Below are 7,135 nucleotides of genomic sequence, written 5' to 3' on the forward strand. Positions count from 1 at the left end.
CAGAGGTGGGTTCTAAATTTTTTTACTACCGGTTCTGTGGGCGTGGCTTATTTTGTGGGTGTGGCTTGGAGGTCATGTGACTAGGTGGGCATGGCTAGCTGGCCAGTCATTTCTGGAAGGTCCTCGCACTTACGACCAAGTCCTCGCACTTACAACCCGACTCATTTGTTTGCTTTTAACTGATCAGCTGTAGGGCGGCCCTTTGAAGCCCCGCGGCAAAAGTTTAAACAGTTTTTTTCCCTCTAGTCATCAGCTGGGACTCAGGAGGCAGCAATAGATTGGGGGTGGGGCCAAATAAAAGGTAAGAATAATGTGGGTGTGGGGGTGGGGGTGGCATGCGCAGAAGCATTTTGATGACGTCAAGATCGGTGGGCAGAGCCTCCCACTGGTTTTACTACATATTCAACATAGATTACGTCTCTGTTAGTAAACTTAGCTCTAACTTGTCAATTAAGGTGGAGTCTCTTAAACATTTTTTCTGAGATTGCTGAAATGCTTCATTTGAGATAAGCATTCATATCTTTGTTCCCTGTTTCCCCTGAGTAAGCCTTTCTGAAACCACTACAATGTAAACACAATCAGATAGCATGTGTGACAATTATATTTCTTTTGAGATTATCTTTTGACTCCATAAGTACACACATTTGGAATGCTGAAAACATTTGACGGATGCTTTCACAGAATAGTTGCTACAAAATACCCTCTGAGGTTTCCCTGAGGGCAAACTGGTGTGATTGCTCCCCTTTCCCATAATTCTTTTTAGAGTGCCCCCCTCTCTACTACCTCTTTTTAAGCTAAGCTTTTTCAAAAAAATGTCTTGAGCAAGTAATAATTTTGCTGCACTTGATTGAAGCTATCAGCCAGTTATATTTTTGGAGAACACTTATGTGTTCTCCTAGAGGCACTCTTGTAAATCAAAATGATGCCAAAAGCTTGTGCTTACAACACTGCAGTTTGCAACACACATTGCTGCACAAGCACACACATCATGTATCTTTGTATATAAATTAAATATCTAAAAGAAATAACAGGTGTGGAAGTATCTGCATGTACCACATGATTTATTCCTAAATTATATGAACAATTTAAAAGAATTATTTCTGAAATACTTTCTAAATGCCTTCCTGCTATAGCCAATACATTGTTTGATGTTATTCTGTCAAATATATATATATATCTATCTTAGTCTCCTTAGTCTCCCAATGGGCAGCAGAGTGTTTGCTGGCTGCCAGAAAGAAAAAAAAGCCTAGAAACTAGTGGATTGTGATTTCACTGAACTAGGGCTGCAACGTTTCAACAAAGTCTCATTCGTCATCTTCAGGCTGGTGTTTTCGGCTTCGTGCTTCTAGGAGCAATGTGTGATCACAGCTGTTTCTTCCTTTTAACTGCCAGTGGGGGTGTGTTCTGATTGGGTGGGAGCTTGGCTGTGTTCTGATTGGGTGGAGATGTGTTCTGATTGGTTGGAGGTTTGGCTGTGCTCTGATTGGATGGGTGGTTGGCTGTGCTCTGATTGGCTATGGGTGTGTTCTGTTTGGGTAGGGGCTTGGTTGTACTCAGGTTAGTCTGAGTTGCAGGGGGATTTGAGCTGGTGAGCTGCGTTGCTGTTGTTTGGCTTCGCGTTCGTGGTCGTGCCACATCTTCATGGTGGTTCCTCTTTTCTGACTGAGTTCTTGTGTTCTTCAATGTGTGCACTTATTCTTCTGTTGGTTTGTCCAATGTATGTGGTGGGGCAGGCGGTGCATGGGATTTCATATACTCCTTGATTTTCTAACTCAATTTTGTTTTTGGGGTTTCTTAGGATGGTGGATATTTTTCAGTTTGTGCAGAATACTGTCTTGATGTTGTGTTTGTGGAGGATCTTGCTGATTCTGTCTGTGGTGCCTTTTATGTATGGGAGGAGGGCTTTGCTGTTTTCTTGTTCTCTGTCTTGGATTTTAGTGGGGGTTTCTTTTTGGATTAGGTTGGTAATCTTATTTCTTTGGAATCCGTTGGATGTTAGTACGTTAGTGTGTAGTTCAGTTTTTAGGTGTTGTTCGTCAGCTAAGCGTTTTGTTCTGGAGATGAGTGTCTTGGCTATGGAGTTGATCTGTGCTGGGTGGTGGTGTGAGAGTGCGTGCAGATAGCGGTTTGTGTGTGTTTTCTTCTGGTAGATGGTGTGTCCTAGGGAGCCATTGGATTTCTTGTAGACTAAGACATCCAGGAAGAGAAGTTGTTAGCTTCTGTTTCCATGGTGAACTGTATTTTGGGGTGTAGGCTGTTGAGGTGTGTGAGGAAGTTGTCCAGTTTTTCTTTCCCGTGTGGCCAGATTATGAAGGTGTTGTCTACGTGTCTGAGCCAGAGTTTGGGTTTGTGATCAGATTTTTCTAGAGTTTGGGTTTCAAAGTGTTCCATGTAGAGGTTTGCAATGACAGGTGAGAGGGGTGATCCCATGGGTGCTCCTTCTATTTGTTTGTATTTTTGTCCATTATAGATGAAGTATGTGTTGGATAGGCAGTGGTTGGTCAGATCTAGGATGTGCTTGGGGGGGTTATATTTGTTTTGGATAGCTGTCAAGGCTTCTTTGATTGGCACTTGGGTGAAGAGGGATATGACATCGAAGCTCACGAGTAGGTCGCTGGGCTGTAAGTTTTGTTTATGATCTCTATGAACTGGAATGAGTTTTTTACGTGTGAGGTGATGGATTCTGCATAGGGCTTTAGTTGTTTGGCAAGAAATTTGGCTAGGTTTTGTAGAGGTGAGCCTATGGAGCTGACTATGGGTCTAAGTGAGGTTCCTTCTTTGTGTATCTTGGGGAGACCATAGAGTTTAGGGCATCTGGATGATTTCTCTCTGGGAATGATTCTTTGCTGGATCTCTTCGCTGATGGGGGAGGCTTTTATTTTGGATCTAGTGGTTTTTTCCAGGTAGGTTGTGGGATCTGTGTTTAGGGGTTTGTATGTGGAGTCTTGGAGTAGGTTGGTTAATTTGGTTTGGTAGTCAGATGTGTTCATAACCAGATATATATATATAAGTAAGAAAATAGATATATATCTATATCTATATATCTTTAGCCAGGTTCTTCCTATGTAAACCAAGATTTTTATGCAGCCCTAGTTCAGTGAAATCCCAATCCACTAGTTTCTAGGGTTTTTTTCTCCAGCAGCCAGCAAGCTCCCTGCTGCCCATTGGGAGACTATAAATATAATATCTTAATATAAAATAGAAATAGAAATAAAAGATAATGGAAAACTGGAAAAGGAAAGGGAATAGAGGGGATAAAGTGAGGGAAGGAGAAAAATAATTAAGAAACAAAAAGCAATGATTTCTGACTTTGTTTGGTGCAGTAAAATACATAGTAAAGTTATAATATCAACTTTTTAATTATGTCTAATAATAACCACTAGCCACTATAAAAATAACCCATTTAATTGTCAAAACCCAAAATCAACATTTCTTTTTTTTTCTCTTTCTTACACACAGAACTTAAAACTTTTAACTGGTTTGATTTTCAATCATTTTGAAAAGATGTGTGAACCCAAAGAAAATTATTTTGGGATATGCAATGAAATGAGAGCTTACATTGGATGTGAGGGGGAAGTCAGAGGTATTGGTAGAGATTGGAGAGATTTGTGTTGTGGACTATCCTTAGCCATGGAAGCTTGTTGGGTTGCAGAGCTCACCCTTTAAGACAGTTTTTGACTTCTAGTAACTGCCTATACTAGTCCCTGCATTTTTCTTGACAAGATTTTGGAGATGAATCTCTTTCCCATGGTTAAATGTATCTCACTGACCCAAAGTCACCCAGGTCCAATGGTCAGATCACTCTTCCAATTTCTACCCTAATGCTTTAACCACTGCACCAAATTAGCTTTCATTAAGGTTATAGTACTGCATATTTAAAGTGTCTTCCTTAAGGCAAGCACTTTTATTGCAAAGATACACATTTCCCCAAATTTCAGTACTTTGTTATTTTGAAAGGAGTGGATCATTGAGCAGAACATGATTTGCTTGCCTGCAGACTGCTCAACATGTCGTTTCACACTCCAGAAATGCAAAGTAGTATTTTGGTCCTGTTTAGTCTACAACTTGTTTTCATTTCCCATCATTCCTTTTGTGGATAAACCTGTATGTCGAATGGCCCTTGGCATTATCTAGTATTATACCTAAATGCACATTAATGGGTGGGGCAATGGAGATTGGATTAATCCCCATTCTCTTTGCATAAATTGACTCTATTACCAATACTTAGACCATCTTATTTATTTATTATTATTTATTAGTTTGATTTATATGCCGCCCTTCTCCGGAGACTCAGGGTGACTTACAATGCTTTTAAGCAATAGCCTTCATACTTTTGTATATACCTGCTTAGTAGGGCTTTTGGCCCCCCCTAAGCGGTGTTCTATTTTATACAAAGTCAGCTTATTGCCCCCACAAACCGGGTCCTCATTTTACCTACCTCGGAAGGATGGAAGGCTGAGTCAACCTTGAGCCTGGTGAGAATTGAACTCGCAGTAATTGCAGGCAGCTAGCAGCTAAATACTACTTTAACAGTGGTTTAGTCCACCGCACCACCAGGGTCTTATCTTATCTTCTTGGTATTGAGCAAGGAACTCAGGCAGCATCCTTTTATTGATCCTATTTCTGGAAATACACACTACTGTATTTCCGGTAGAATCTTGTCTCCACAGTTACAGCATTCTGAAAGCAAGCTTATAATAGGTAGTCCTTAATTTATGACAATTGAGCCCAGAATTTTTTTGCTAAGTGAGAAATTTATTAAGTGAGTTTTGCCCCACTTTACGATTTTTCTTGCCGCATTTGTTAAGTGAATCACTGCAGTTGTTAAATGAGTACCACTGTTGTTAAATGAATTTGGCTTCCCCATTAACTTTGCTTGCCAGAAGTTTGCAAAAGATGACCACATGACCCTGGGACACTGCAACAGTCATAAATATGAACCAGTTGCCAAGCATCCAAATGTAAGTCACATGACCACGGGGATGCTGCAACGGTCATAAGTGTGAATAATGGTCATAGGTCACTTTTTTCAGTGTCATCATAACTTTGAATTGTCATTAAATGAATTGTTGTAAGTCGAGAACTACCTCTATTAAGCATAACACCAAATATTTTATGGACACTTGGATGAAAAACTATAAATCAGAAGAGAAAATTTATTTTTGGTAATTATGTAAAAATTTTACAAAAGCTGCTTTAAAACCAACTGTGCTAATTAGGGAGCATTAGATGATCTATAGCTTAGTGTCTAATTCTCACTGGCATTCTTTAGCAAGCAAGAGCTTTTATTTCCCTACTTCTATCCCATGCCTGCTTCCAATTTCATACCTACATGAACATCCAAATAATTGGTTTCTCAGTGAGCCTTGTTTTAACTTCACTCTTTTAAGAGCACCACATTCAGTGCAGCAAGAGGTTTTGAGGATAGTTTAGGGTAGAATTCTCCATTTTGGATCTCCATATGATCCAGAGGCACAGGCAAGTTGTGACTGATATCTGGACAACTAAAATTGGAAATCATTAGTTGAGGGAGCTTTCTTTTTCTTAACATACCACTGCATAAGTAACTATAGTAAAATATTTAGTAAAATACAATTACTGAACAATGTAATAATACTATTACTATTTATAGAAAAAGCCCATTGAGTTACCCTTGAGTCTTCCAAGCATGCTAATTTGAATAAGCAAACTATGTCAAAAATAAGTTTATTTTAAAGAAGGTAAAAAACCAACAACAATCAGAATAGCAAACTCAAACAAATCTAGGATCAAGTTAGAATAGTAAGTCAGAATTCTGATTAACTGAATGCAATAAAAAGAATCCACAGGGCAGTGTAATTTGATACTGATAGGTAAAACAGAAAGTAAAACTATTTCATCCCCAACTTTCAGGTAGTTGCACATTTCTACTTCATGAGCTTTGAATGTTGGTAAATAAGAACAGAATGTTAATAAACAAGATGTCTAAGATAATGTCGATGTATTTACTTGGGCTGTACTGTTATACAATAAGATCTGCTTGGCAAGAGAAAAAACTTTCAAAACCAGCCCATTGTCTACCCCCACTCTCACCCCATGAATTCCTTCCAGAAAAAGTTGAAATATATGGATATTGAAGGGTAACAAGCAGCAATAATCACCGGTATCAGCAGTTTCTTCCAACTGTTCCATGGCTCATACAGTTCTGATGCTAATAACTTTTATCATTCTGCAAAGCAATCTATTTAAACATGGACTTCAGAATATTGGGGAATGGCTATGCTGGAAGGTACCTGAAGATTAACTTCTCTCATTTTACACCCATACAAAAAAGGAAGATCTATCCAAGCACTCACCCACACACAGCTTCACTTTTTATAACATACAGTCTGTCAAGATAGAAATAAGCCACCTCCCTCCATTTGGGAAAAAATGCCTATAAATTTAAAGAATGGTTTTGTAAAATAACAAATATGATTCACCACCAAACGTAAATTGAGTCCCACATTCTAAGAGAAAACAAAACCCACAGGTTGCTATTCCAAGCTATTGCCCTGTATAATCAATTTACTGATTTTGGTTTTTCTATATTATAGTTTACTATTTAAATAGTAGGTAAGATTGCTATTTAATTCAGCAATGGGAAAGGCAAAGTGACAGCACTGCTCTATAAAAAACATATAGATGAATATGTCCTCTTGGAACAACTGACAAATAATAGGTTAATTACACATAAAGACTGCTTTAGAGTCATTTTGATCAAAACTGTTACTAAAAAAAGCATAATGCACTGGCAGTACAATTGCTTCAACAATTATGTAGCAAAGGAAAGAAAGAACAAAAAAATAGCATGTCATCTTTCCCATCTCTCAAGACAAGGAAGCCCAGATTTATTTTTTTTTTTTTAAAAGAGATGCATTATTTTTTCCTGAGAGAGTCCAGAATGACCAGTACCAATTTTCTCCCCGCTCCCCACCCCAAATATTACTTTGGCCTCAAAATTAACTGCGAGTACATTCATTAAAAGCAATGGAACATATATTAAGTTGCATTGCCAATAAACTGCTCCCGTTATTTGTACTGGGTTGCGATTATGACTAACATTTCTACCCAAGCCCTGATAGAAAGGAAGAGACATAATCAACTGACACAGGAA

Source organism: Pituophis catenifer, unplaced genomic scaffold (genome assembly GCF_029215685.1).
Source record: "Pituophis catenifer annectens isolate HBS135680 unplaced genomic scaffold, rPitCat1.0.hap2 SCAF_1, whole genome shotgun sequence".
Lineage (NCBI taxonomy): Eukaryota > Metazoa > Chordata > Lepidosauria > Squamata > Colubridae > Pituophis > Pituophis catenifer.